This window comes from Hemiscyllium ocellatum, chromosome 43 (assembly GCF_020745735.1).
Source record: "Hemiscyllium ocellatum isolate sHemOce1 chromosome 43, sHemOce1.pat.X.cur, whole genome shotgun sequence".
Classification (NCBI taxonomy): domain Eukaryota; kingdom Metazoa; phylum Chordata; class Chondrichthyes; order Orectolobiformes; family Hemiscylliidae; genus Hemiscyllium; species Hemiscyllium ocellatum.
Window position 1 is genome coordinate 11,682,682 of NC_083443.1, and position 13,388 is coordinate 11,696,069.

General features: G+C 41.8%; 1 protein-coding gene across 3 annotated transcripts in view; it reads left to right on the forward strand.

Annotated features, from left to right (window-relative positions):
• Positions 1–13,388, forward strand: part of bmpr1aa (bone morphogenetic protein receptor, type IAa) — a 281,777-nt gene that overhangs the window by 73,920 nt on the left and 194,469 nt on the right. Inside the window, exon 2 of one of the 3 annotated variants that reach the window (XM_060854179.1) lies at positions 9,027–9,109. The exons of the other annotated variants lie outside the window; for them this stretch is intronic. The gene's annotated coding sequence lies outside the window, so the exon portion shown is untranslated. The remainder of the gene's footprint in view (positions 1–9,026; positions 9,110–13,388) is intronic. 3 annotated transcript variants of the gene reach the window in all.

Below are 13,388 nucleotides of genomic sequence, written 5' to 3' on the forward strand. Positions count from 1 at the left end.
TCTCTCAAAGTCTTCTCAAGTAACTTAACTACCACAGATGTTAGGCTTACTAGTCTACAGTTTTCTTTATAGCCCATTTTGAATAATGGCACAAAATTTGCTACCCTCCGGTCTTCTGGGACTTCACCTATGGCTAACAATGATGCAAAATCATCAGCCAGGGCCCCCGCAAATTCTTCTCTAGCCTCTTGCAAAGTTCTTGGATATATCTGGTCAGGACCAGAAGATTTATCCACCTTCATACATTCCAATACTTCCAACACTACCTCCAAAGGTCAACAGTTGCAAAATAAATCTGAATTAAAGTTTGGTTAAGATTCAGGAAGTTAGATACAGACCAAAGGGTATGGTGAGGATACTATATAAGATTATCATAGAATCACAACATTGTGGAAACAGGCTATTCGGCCCATTGAGTCTACACCAACTCTCCCCCACACACCCACATCCCTACCATATCCCTGTAACCCTACACTTACCAAAGCAAATCCACCGAGCCTGAACATCCTAAAATACAATGGGCAATTTAGTATGGCAAATCCACCTAATCTGCACATCTTTGGACTGTTAGCGGAAACAGTCATCTCACTCCGAGCTGTCTTGCTGTGACCGTGAGTTGGGATATCTGGTCGGCATGGTTGAGTTGGACCGAAAGGTCTGTTTCTGTGTTGTACATCTCTATGACTCTATGATAACTGAATTCCACAGTTGAATGACATCTGCAGGATAGCAGACGATGACACATTCTTCCCAGATCGTCTCAATGCCTTCTATGCTAGCTTTGAGCAGAATTTCGGTAGAGAGGTAACAGCTACTCTGACAAGTCCTTAAGAGTATAAAGTCAGTAGGAGTACACAAGATGGAAATCAGGAGGGCAAAAAGGGGACATGAGATAGCTTTGGCAAATAGAAATATGGAGAATCCAAAGGGTTTTTACAAATACACTAAGAACAAAAGGGTAACTAGGGAGAGAATAGGGCCCTTCAAAGATCAGCAAGGTGGTCTTTGTACAAAGCCACAGAAAACGGGGAGATACCAAATGAATATTTTGCATCATTATTTACTGTGGAAAAGGATATGGAAGATATAGACTGTAGGAAATTAGATGGTGACACCTTGAAAAATGTCCATATTACAGAGGAGGAAGTGCTGGATGCCTTGAAACGCATAAAGGTGAATAAATCTTCAGGACTTGATCAGGTGTGCCCTAGAACTCTGTGGGAAGCTGGAGAAGTAATTCCTGGGCCTTTTACTGAGGTATTTGAATCATCGATAGTCACAGGTGAGGTGCCGGTTGGCTAACGTGGTGCCACTGTTTAAGAAAGGTGGTAAGGACAAGCCTGGTGAACCTGACGTCGGTGGTGGGCAAGTTGTTGGATGGAATCCTGAGGGACAGGATGTACATATATTTGGAAAGGCAAGGACTGATTTGGGATAGTCAACATGGCTTTGTGCATGGGAAATCTTGTCTCACAATCTTAATTGGGTTTTTTGAAGAAGTAACAAAGAAGGTTGATGAGGGCAGAGCAGTAGATGTGATCTATATGGACTTCAATAAGGCGTTTGACAAGGTTCCCCATGGGAGACTGGTTAGCAAGGTTAGATCTCACGGAATACAGGGAGAACTAGCCATTTGGATACAGAACTAGCTCAAAGGTAGAAGACAGAGGGTGGTGGTGGGGGTTTGTTTTTCAGACTGGAGGCCTGTGACCAGTGGAGTGCCAAAAGGATTAGTGCTGGGTCCTCTACTTTTTGTCATTTATATAAATGATTTGGATGCAAGCATAAGAGATACAGTTAGCAAGTTTGCAGATGACACCAAAATTGCAGGTGTAGGGTAGACAGCGAAGAAGGTTACCTCAGGTTTCAACAAATGGGCAGAGAAGTGGCAGATGGATTGCAAGGTGCTGCATTTTTGGAAAGCACATCTTAGCAGGACTTATACACTTAATGGTAAGGTCCTAGGGAGTGTTGCTGAGCAAAGAGCCCTTGGAGTGCAGTTCATAGCTTCTTGAAAGTGGAGATAGTGAAGAAGGCATTTGGTATGCTTTTCTTTAGTGTTCAGAGTATTTGAGTACAGGAGTTGAGAGGTCATGTTGCGGCTGCACAGGACTTTGGTTAGGCCACTGTTGGAATATTGCATGCAATTCTGGTCTCTTTCCTATCAGCAAGATGTGAAACCTGAAAGGGTTCAGAAAAGATTTACAAGGATGTTGCCAGGGTTGGAGGATTTGAGGTATAAGGACAGGCTGAACAGGTGGGGGCTGTTTTCCCTGGAGTGTCAGAGGCTAAGGGGAGACCTTATAAATGTTCACAAAATTGAGTGACATGGATAGAGTAAATAGGCAAAGTGTCTTCCCTGGGGTCGGGGAAATAGAGGACATAGGTTTAGGGTGAGAGGGGTAAGATATAAAGGAGACCTAAGGGGCAACATTTTCACACACGGTGGTACGTGTATGGAATGAACTGCCAGAGGAAGTGGTGGAGGCTGGTACAGTTGCAACATTTAAAAGGCATTTGGATGGGTATATGAATAGGAAGGATTTGGAGGGATATGGGCCGGGTGCTAGCAGGTGGGACTAGATTGGGTTGGGATATCTGATTGGCATGGACGGGTTGGACTGAAGGGTCTGTTTCCATGCTGTACATCTCTATGACTTTATGACTGAGTTACTGACATTCTAAATAGTGGAAATAGAATATCTTTCTTTACCCTGTCAAAATTGTTAACTCACACAGAGCATGCTTTACAAAACAATTGGAAATGGGTCCTTCAGCAATTAAAATGAAAAGTTGGTTTCAAGTTACTGGCTGTAATGTTTTTTTTAACTCATTGAATACTTCTGCCATAACAAGGAAATTTGGTGTTGGTGAATAAACTGTTGTGAGAATGGAAGGTGGAATTCACTCTGATGAAGCTGCCCAAGACCAAATATGCCATGATGTAGGGACTGACCATTGGCTTAATCTTAAGAAACCTGCAACAATATGCACCTTTAACTTGTCAGAATCGTTACATCGTTACGAGAAGTGCCTTATGTGTACGTGCATTTACGAAGGCCAAATCAAACCCTGAACTTAGCAAAGATTTCAGAACAACTAATTGATTTGGCTGTTTTAATAATTCAGAATGTCTCATAATGTGGCCAAACACCAGGATCGTTTGGAGGCTCCTGAAAGACTTTGGCAAAATCACCAGTTTTTATTAATTCAGCCGGCAGTGTTCAAAGCATGAGAGCATTACATCACAACAGCATTTTGGGTGAAATGCTTATGAATTTTGATTTATGCCTATCAGATGAACTGTGCGATGAAACAGTTAGAAAATTCTTCCAGGTGTTCTTTTGGAATTTTTGTGCACATCCATGAAAATGGTAGGATGGATATGGGTAGAGTGAAATTGTAGATCAGTAATGTGTGGACTAGGCAGCCCAACAATCAGTGAAAAAAACACCATTGTCTGAGTTTTATTGAGATTCTAATTCACCATTCAGATCGAGTAGGCAGACTATGGTGAAGAAGTAGCTTCCAAATCGTAGTCATGTCAGAGTGTCAAAAACCCTTCATTTAGCTATTGAATGAGTTCCTGAATATGCAAGCAATCTGGTTCAACTTGAGAAAGTGGCCAAGGAGAACACCAGAAGTGCTGACAAAGTTATTTTGCAAAGTTTGAGAGAAGTGTGAAAATGTATTTGTATCTCTGGTCTGGTTTCAGCAATAAAAAGACAAGATGGGAATGCAGTTGTCATAATCACATTATTCAGTCATAAACAGGATCCGTGCCATTTGAAGACTTCCTGATATGAACTGAAGAGCAGAGGACAATTTATCAGCAGTTCAAGCAGCAGTATTCGAATGTATAGAGATACACAGCACGGATACAGACCCTTCAGTCCAACTCGTCCATGCTGACCAGACATCTTAAATTAATCTAGTCCAGCACTTGACTCATATCCCTCTAAACCCTTTCGATTCATATACCCATCTTGATGCCTTTTAAATATTGTAATTGTACCAGCCTCCTCCACTTCCTCTGGCAGCTCATTCAAACATGTGCCATCATCTGCATGAATAGTTGCCCCTTAGGCTCATTTTAAATCTTTCTCCTAGCCCTCCAGTTCTGGACTCACCCAATCCAGGGAAAAGACTTTGTCTATTTACCGTATCCATGTCCCACATGATTTTATAAACCTCTATGACGTCACCACTCAGTCTCCAAAGCTCAAGGGAAAACAGCCCCAGTCTATTCAACTTCTCCCGATAGCTCAAACCCTCCAACCCTAGCAACATCCTTGTAAATCTCTTCTCAACCTTTTCAAATTTCACAATATCTTACCTATTGAAAGGAGACCAGAGTTGCACACAATATTCTAAACACTACCTCAGCAATGTCTTGTACAGCTGCAATATGAATTCCCAACTCCTATGCTCAATAAAGGAAGGTATACTAAATGCCTTCACTGTTCTGTCTATCTGCAACTATATTTTCAAAGAGCTATGAACCTGCACTCCAAGGTCTCTTTGTTTAACAACACTTCCAGAAACTTACCATTAAGTATGGAAGACCTGTCCTGATCTACCTTTCCAAGCACTTTGCACTTATCTAAATTAAACTCCCATCTGCCACTTATTGGCCCATCTGATCAAGATTCTGTTTTACCCTGAGGTAACTTTCTTCGCTGTCCATTACATCTCCAATTTTGGTGTCATCCACAAACTTACTAACTATACCTCCTATGTTCACATGCAAATCATTTATAGAAATGATAAAAAAGCAGTGGACCAAGCACCCATCCTTGTGGCACACCACTGGTCACAGGCCTCCAGTCTGTAAAGCAACCACCGTCACAACTCTGTCTTATACTTTTGAGCCAATTCTGTATCCATATGGCTAGTTCTCCCTTTATTCCATGTGATCTAACCTTGCCAACCAGTCTACCAAGAGGAACCTTGTTAAATGCCTTCCTGAAGTCCATATAGATCGCGTACAGCGCTCTTCCATCATCAATCCTCTTGATTACTTTGTTACTCCATCAGAAAACTCAAGTTAGTGAGACGTCAAAGCTGTGTTGACTATCTCTAATGAGTCCTTGCCGATCCAAATAGATGTAAATCCTGTTCCTCAGGTTTCCCTCCAACAACTTACCCACCGTCAATGTCAGGCACACTGGTCTATAGTTGCCTGGCTGTTCCTTACCACCTCTTTTTAAGTACTGGCAGCACGTCTGCGAAGCTCCAGTCTTCCAGCACCTCCCCTGTGATTATCAATGATTCAAATAACTTAGCAAGGGGCCCAGCAATCACTTCTCTAGCTTCCTAGGCAATCAGATCCTGGGGATTTATCCACCTTTTTATGCCTGTTTTCAGACATCCAGCACCATCAATTCTGTAATATGATTGGATGAGTGAGCAGCTGGTTGGTCAAGTTAGTCTTCAATCAGTCGAGTTAGCAAGAGAAGAAAAAGAGCAGTTGGTATTTCTGCTTTTAAGGTGACAACGAAGGCTGTCTTGAAGTGCAGTTGGAGAAGACCATGATTGCCCAGAATGTAGCTGTGGTTTATTCAAGAAAAATTAACATTGCAAGCAATTGAATGACCTGGATAATCAGTTTCATAAATGCTTATCAGTGCCTCTCCCTTTTCTTTCCTGTATGAAGCTGTTAAAGATTATTTCAGCCATTCAATACTTTGCACAGCAAATCTAGCTAAAATATTGAACCATATGTTAATCTAAGATGAGCCCTTTACTTTGACCACTAAACTGGGCATAAATACTACTTGTATACAAAAAAGTGGCATGCTAAAACAATTGATTTTTGTATTTGCAGACACTTTTTTTCTGAAAAATATATGACTGGTCTCCTAACTAGCAATTTGTTTACTTTGATTTGTTTATTCTTGTATGGGATATAGTGCTGCTGGCAAGAAATTGCAAAACTTGCACCCACACCTCCCCCCTCACCTCCATCGAAGGTCCCAAAGGAGCCCTTTACATCCATCAAAGTTTCACCTGCACATCGACCCATTGAATCTGTTGCTACCGATGCGGTCTCTTTTACATTGGGAGACTGGACGCCTTCTCGCAGAGCGCTCTAGGGAACATCTCCGGGACTCCTGCACCAATCAAACCCGTGGCCAAACATTTCATTCCCTCTTCCACTCTGCTGAGGACATGCAGGTCCTCCGCCTCCTCCACCACCCTCCATTACCACCTGACGCATAGAGGAAGAACGCCTGAGCTTCTGTCTCAAAACACTTTAACCCCAGGGCATAATGTGGACTTCACCAGTTTCCTCATTCCCCCTCCCCCCACCTTACCACAGTTGCACCCTGTCAGCTTAGCACCATCCTGATGACCTGTTCTACCTGCCAATCGTCCTTCCCACCTAGCCACTCCACCTTCCTCTCTGACCTATCACCTTCATCCCCACCTCCGTCCACCTATTGCACTCTTCGCTCCCTTCTCCCCAACCCGACCCTCCTCCCATTTAACTCCCCACCCTGGAGACTCCCTGCCTCATTCCTGATGAAGGGCTTTTGCCTGAAATATTGATTTTCCTCTCCTCAAATGCTGCTTGACCTGCTGTCCTTTTCCAGCACGACTCTGATCTCCAGCATCTGCAGGCCTCACTTTGACCTTTTGATCGAGTCTACCTGTCTCTCCAGGACATTTCAGAGGGCAGTCAAAGGTAGCCATATTGTTGAGACTCTGAAGTCACATAGAGGTCAGAACGGATAAGATGACAGATAGGATTCCCAAAGGACATATGTGAATTAGATGATTTTTTTACGATTGACTCTGGTTACGTGGTTCCCATTAGACTAGCTTTTAAATTAATATTTTATTGAATTCAGATTTCACCATTTTTGAAAGAGAACTGGAAGAATAGTTGATTCTCTGTTACCAGCGTCCAAGATTAAGGTCTGCATTTCCCTGAGATCTGATGGATATCTAGTGCCACAGATAGAAAGTTACTTGATGGATGAAAGAGAAGAAGGAAAACGTTGGGGCAAAACCTTGAGTGTATACTTAAATATCCTCTGACTCCAGTATTGAAAGACTGCTCCTACAGCAAATTCTGGGAAGATTTGTAGCTCAGATTGAGGTTCTGGATGTAAGTTTGCTCACTGAACTGGAAAGTTCCTTGGACACAGTGAACCCACTGAACACAGTCACTAACATCTCAGAATAAAACCCAAACAAACAGACAAAACACATCCAGAAACCCAAGCCAGTCTCCCCTATATTAAAGACATCTCAAAAATGACTGCCACACTACTCAGACCTCTTGGCGTCATGGTAGCCCATAAACCCACCAATACCCTGAAACAGCAGCTAATGAACTTGAAAGACCCAATGCAGACAATAGGCAAAACTAATGTCATTTACAAAATTCCTTGCAAGAACTGTAACAAACACTAAATTGGACAAACAGGCAAAATACTAGCCACCAGGATACATGAACATAAATTAACCACAAAAAGATATGACCCACTTTCGCTAGTATCTTTAAGGACAGATGAGCAAGGACGCCACTTTGACTGGGACAACACATCCATTCTAGGACAAGCCAAACTGGAACACGTGAGAATTCCTAGAAACAAGGCACTCTGGAACTCTATCAACAAACACATTGACTTGGATCCCATGTCCTACCCTTTGAGAAAAAGAACAGGATGTGACATCATTATTGGAAATGACATCACCAACCCAAGGAAACCTAAGCACATAAATAAAAAAGCGGACCATACCACCAGTGTTTCACCAGAAGCTCACTGATAATGTTACCTAATATGATGATGAAACATCTGAAAATGAACTTTCTGGCTCAGTGAACGTACATTCAGAACTGCTCTTACAAATTTTTAAGCAGTCATTAAAGATTTGGCTGCAGTGATGCAATCATGTTTGGAGTTCCGTAATTATTTCCTACCATAAGGATGTGTGTGTATGTGTAGTATATTAAATTAGTATGCTCTTCAGTGTCAATGGCCTACATCAAAGCAAAGGAGAAAATGTGCATGAGTGTTGTTCACTATACAAGTGAACAGCTTTCTCAAATAAGTATAGTCAGAAATATACTCCCAACAGTATATATTTTTGTTTCTAGAGGATGTCAAAGGATATTCTAAGACATAGAAGCAACAATAAGATGCTGTCTTGGTCTCACTCCTGCATTCAGTATGATCATGGCAATCTGATTGTGGCTTCAGTTTTACTTTTTTGCCTGTTTCTCCCCCTTTCTCCCCCGTACTCTTCTCCATTATAGATCAAAAATCTATCGAACTTAGACTTTGACCATAATCAATGACCCAGTCTTGAATGTTGTCTGAGTTGTAGAGTTTAAAAAACTGAGAGAAGAAATTCCTCTTCATCTCTAAGTTTCAAAATAAAGTGGTCTCCCATTTAACAATGTTCCAGAGCTGTAGATTCCCAACAAGAGGAAACCTCCTTTCATCATCTACCCTGTCAAATCCCTTCAAATACCATAAGACAGGAGCAGAAATTAGAACATTCAGCCCACCGAGTCTACTCAGCCATTCAATCGTGGCTGATAGGTTTCTCAATCCCATTCTGCTGCTTTCTCCCCATAACCCTCGGTCTCCTTGACAGTCAAGAACCTATCTATCTCCGTTGTAAGTGTACTTAATTACTTGGACTCCTGTGGCAGTGAATTCATAGATTCACCAATCTCTGGCTGAAGAAGTTTCTCTTTATCTCCATTCTAAAAGGTTCCCTTTACACTCAGGCTGTGCCCTCGGGCCCTCGTCTCTCTTATCAATGGAAATCCCCCCCAACCCACACCCCATCTTTCTAAACTCAATCGAGTATAGACCCAGAGTGCTCAAAAGTTCCACGTATGTTAAGCTTTTCATTCCTGGGACCATTCTCGTGAACCTCCTCTGAACCTGCTCCAAGGCCAGTATATCCTTCCTGACATATGAGTTACTTTGACTTATTAAGATTAAAATGCAGTGACTATATTCATAACCTACTCAACTTTTCATCATATTCTTTTATTCTAGGAATCGATCTTCTCTGAACTGCTTAGAGAACATCATACAGCATGGAAACAGACCCTTCAATCCAACCCATCCATGACGACCAGGTATCCTAAACTGTACTAGTCCCATTTGCTTGCGTTTGGTTCATACCCCTCTAAACTTTTCCTATTCGTGCACCTGTCCTAAATATTGTAATAACACCAACTCTACCACTTCTGGCAACTCATTTCATACATACACCACCCTCTGGGGAAAAAGTTGCCCCTCGTGTTCTTTACAAATCTTTCCCCCTCACCTTAAACCTATGCCCTTTGAGAGCAAACCCTACCACTTCTTAAAAAGGAGATTAAAACTGTACACAGTTTTGAGTTGAGTGGCAGCAATATCCTGTATGACTTTAGCAATACTTCCAAAATATCATAGTTCATTATCCTTGAAATAAAAGGCATGTTTCTATTTAACTTACTAACTTGTCACTGTATGTGTATTTTAACATTTGGCGAGGACATTTTGCGTCCTTGTTTTTTTAAAAAAAATGTTTTTCTGTTGTTCATGCTAACGTGAATGACCTGCGAAAGAGCATAAGTAGACAATTTGGCCCGTTTAGTCTGTTCTGCCACACAGTGATAACATGGATGATCTGATGATCCTCAATTCTATTTTCCTGACTTTTCCGCATAACCCTTAATTCCCTTACTGATTAAAAAAATCTGTTTATCTCAGCGTTGGATGTATTTAACAACCAAACATCTCCAGCACCTGATGGCAAAGAACCCCACAGATTTATTAGCTTACGAGAGAAGAAGTTCCTCCTCATTTCTGTCTTAATTAGATGCCCTTTATTCTGAGATTATGCCCCTCTGCCTTTGATTATTCTATTGTTGATTGTTAGGAAAAAGATCCATCTGGTTCACTAATGTCATTTAAGGATGGAAACTGCTGTCCTCACCTGGTCTGGCCTAGAAGTGACTCCTAACCCACAGCATGTGGTTGACTTTTAGCTGCCTTCTGGTTATTAGGACTGGGTGATAAATGCTGGCCTGATAAGTGACACCCACATTCTATGAATGAAGTTTTAATAAGTACAGGTCGTTCTGCTATAATGTGGCAGTTATGCTCCTCTGCAACATCACACTACAGGGAATCAGTTTTACTGCAAACCGATCAACTTAAAGAAATTATAATCCAGGAGTGTGCTGGTTAAAATATGTTTTAATTCAACGGGCAGTGGGAAGTTACCAGTAACTGGTTTTTCATTTTGAGCCTGGCTGTTTCATTTGCAGTTGAAATGGGTAGTTTTTTTGCTTGAGCTGCTCTAGTTGCTGTGAGTCATGGTCTCCTCGGTTTTGTTGATTGTGATGAGGCCTGCAATTCTGAAATTATGTCTTCATGTTGCGATTATATCTCGCCTGAAGTTAAAATCAGCAATGGGAAATCCAAGTTCTATAATATCAAAAGAGAGCATGAGAAGTTACTTTTTCCATACATCAAGCAGGAAAGCTGAGTTGAAAAGACTCAACACTGTATGTGAGCATAACAGTAGCTATGTTATTGTGGAGACTTTCAATCCCAATGCTTCATAGAATAGTAGTAATGAAATGGCACTATATATATTAAGTATTTTTGCAAATAACCTTGTGTAATTTTACTTTCTCTCTCTATTAATTCATGAGATATGGAAGTCACTCACGAGGAACATTTTAGTGCCCTATCACTGATTGCCGTTGAGAATGTAGTGCTGAACTGCCAACTTGAACCAATGCATTCCATTGTTGCAGGTGCACAAACAGTGCTGTTTGGAAGAGAATTTCAGGTTTTTGACCCAGCAAAAAGTAAAGAAACAGTGATATGGTATTTGGTTATTTAGATTGGGGGAGGTGGGAGTGGGCTACTGGAGGATGATATTAGTTATCATGCGCCAGCTGTCCTTGCCCTTGTATTTGGTAGCAGTTGCACATTCAGAAAGTGCTGTGAAAGGCGTTTTTGCAAATTGCAGCAGTGCATCTTTAGCAGATGGTTTCATGCTGCTGCTACTTGTGTACCATGTTGGAGGGAATGGTGGATGCGGTATTGATTCAGTTGACTGCCTTTAATTTGGTGTCAAGCAACAGATGTTGCTAGGTGAGCTGAATATATCTCGAAAACGATATTCCATCATACTGTTTACTTGCACCTTGTAAATAGTGGACAAGCTTTGATGAATCAGGAGGTAAGTGACTCAGCATAGAATTCTGAGACTAGTCTAATTGCCATAGTGAATGGTAATGCTTTTGAACATCAAGGGCAGATTGCTTCACTGTCAAAGTTAAAAATCTCACAGCACCAAGTTATAGTCCAACAGGTTTATTTAGAAGCACTAGCTTTCAAAGCACTGCTTCACCAGGTGGTTGTAGAGCAGAATCATAAGACAGAGAATTTATAGCAACAGGATTGCAGTGTCATGGATGGTATAGTAATTAAGTGCCAGCAGTCCTTGCCCTTGTACTTGCTAGCAGTTTCAGGTTCAAAACGTACTGTCAAAGTTACTTTCCATGACACTGTAAGCCTTTTGCAATATATTCTGTGTCTTATGATACTGCTCCACAACAACCTGATGAAGAAACAGCACGTCAAAAGCTAGTGCTTCCATTAAACCTGTTGGACTATAACCTGGTGCTGTGTGATTTTTAAACTTTGTCCACCCAAGTCCAACCCTGGCACCTCCAAATCTTCACTGTCTAAGTTGGGAGGTCATGTTGCGGCTGTACAGGACATTGGTTAGACCACTGCTGGAATATTGCGTGCAATTCTGGTCTCCTTCCTATCGGAAAGATGTTGTGAAACTTGAAAGGGTTCAGAAAAGATTTACAAGGATGTTGTCAGGGTTGGAGGATCTGAGCTTCAGGGAGAGGCTGAACAGGCTGGGGCTGTTTTTCCTTGAGTGTCGGAGGCTGAGAGGTGACCTTATAGAGGTTTACAAAATTATGAGGGGCATGGATAGGATAAATAGGCAAAGTCTTTTCCCTGGGGTCGAGGAGTCCAGAACGAGAGGGTATAGGTTTAAGGTGAGAGGGGAAAGATATAAAAGAGATCTAAGGGACAACTTTTTCACACAGAGGGTGGTAAATGTATGGAATGAGCTGTCAGAAGAAGTGGTGGAGGCTGTTACAATTGCGACATTTAAGAGGCATTTGGATGGGTATATGAATAGGAAGGGTTTGGAGGGATGTGGGCCGGGTGCTGGCAGGTGGGACTAGATTGGGTTGGAATATCTGGTTGGCATGGATGGGTTGGACTGAAGGGTCTGTTTCCATGCTGTGCATCTCTATGACTCTTATGTTGTGAATGCTATCGATTGTGCAAATATCAGTAAATGTTGCCATTTCTGCCTTTCTTATATTGGAGTTGATTAATTAAGCATTTGAAGATGGTTGGGCTTGAGCAAATTTAGGACTGAGAAGATCATTTCCCAACAACCACTTTCAATCTCTCACCTGCAAATCTTTACTTGTTGCTTTTTAAATTAACTTTTCCACAGATTTGCTGTGTCGTACAAAAGTAAGCTGTTCCACTACTGGTGATAGTGACATCTCAGTTTTCTGTTTCCCAACTTTTAACAAGTACATTTCTCAGCAGTATTGACTTATGAACAAATGTACTTCCATGCCTCTGAAATTGCTGTATTTGTTTTCTACCTTTCTGATATCCAACTGTCAAAAGATTTGTATATTCACTTTTCATTTTTGAAAAAGCGGTCGGCAAATCTATCTACTTGCCAGCCAATCAGCACTCTCTTCTCGTACAGTAAGTGTTGGTTTTCCCTTTGAATTGATATTCTTACAAATTTTCCTCAAGTGCAAGATTAAAAGCTTGACATTGTATCATTTTTCAGCATACTCCGATTTTGTACTACCAAATAACTATTTGATCCCTAACTGTTGAATCGAATCTAATTACGTAACAGGACAAGCCCATTTGGTCCATTGTGCCTTTCCTGGGTGGCAGTGGCCTAATGGGCCGTGATGGGGTTGTGATCGAGGAGGAGATAGGACGTAGAGTCAGAGCGCTAGCATTGGGCCTCTGCAACATAGAGGTCCATCTCCAGGCTATCACAGTCCCAACTCCACCTAGACCCCACCACCAAAAACATCTTCCCCCAGTAGAACATGATTTTAACGAGCCACCACACACTGCAGTCCAGGGGAACTATGAAGAGCAAAGGAAAACCATCTATGTAGTGTATTCGAAAAGAACGGGTACCCAATGAACACAGTCCGCTGACTTCTCAGCAGCAAGCCCAAGCAAGCAGACAAAACTCATCCAGAAATTTTGGATTAGTGGTGCTGGAAGAGCACCGCAGTTCAGGCAGCATCCAAGGAGCAGCAAAACTGGCGTTTCGGGCAA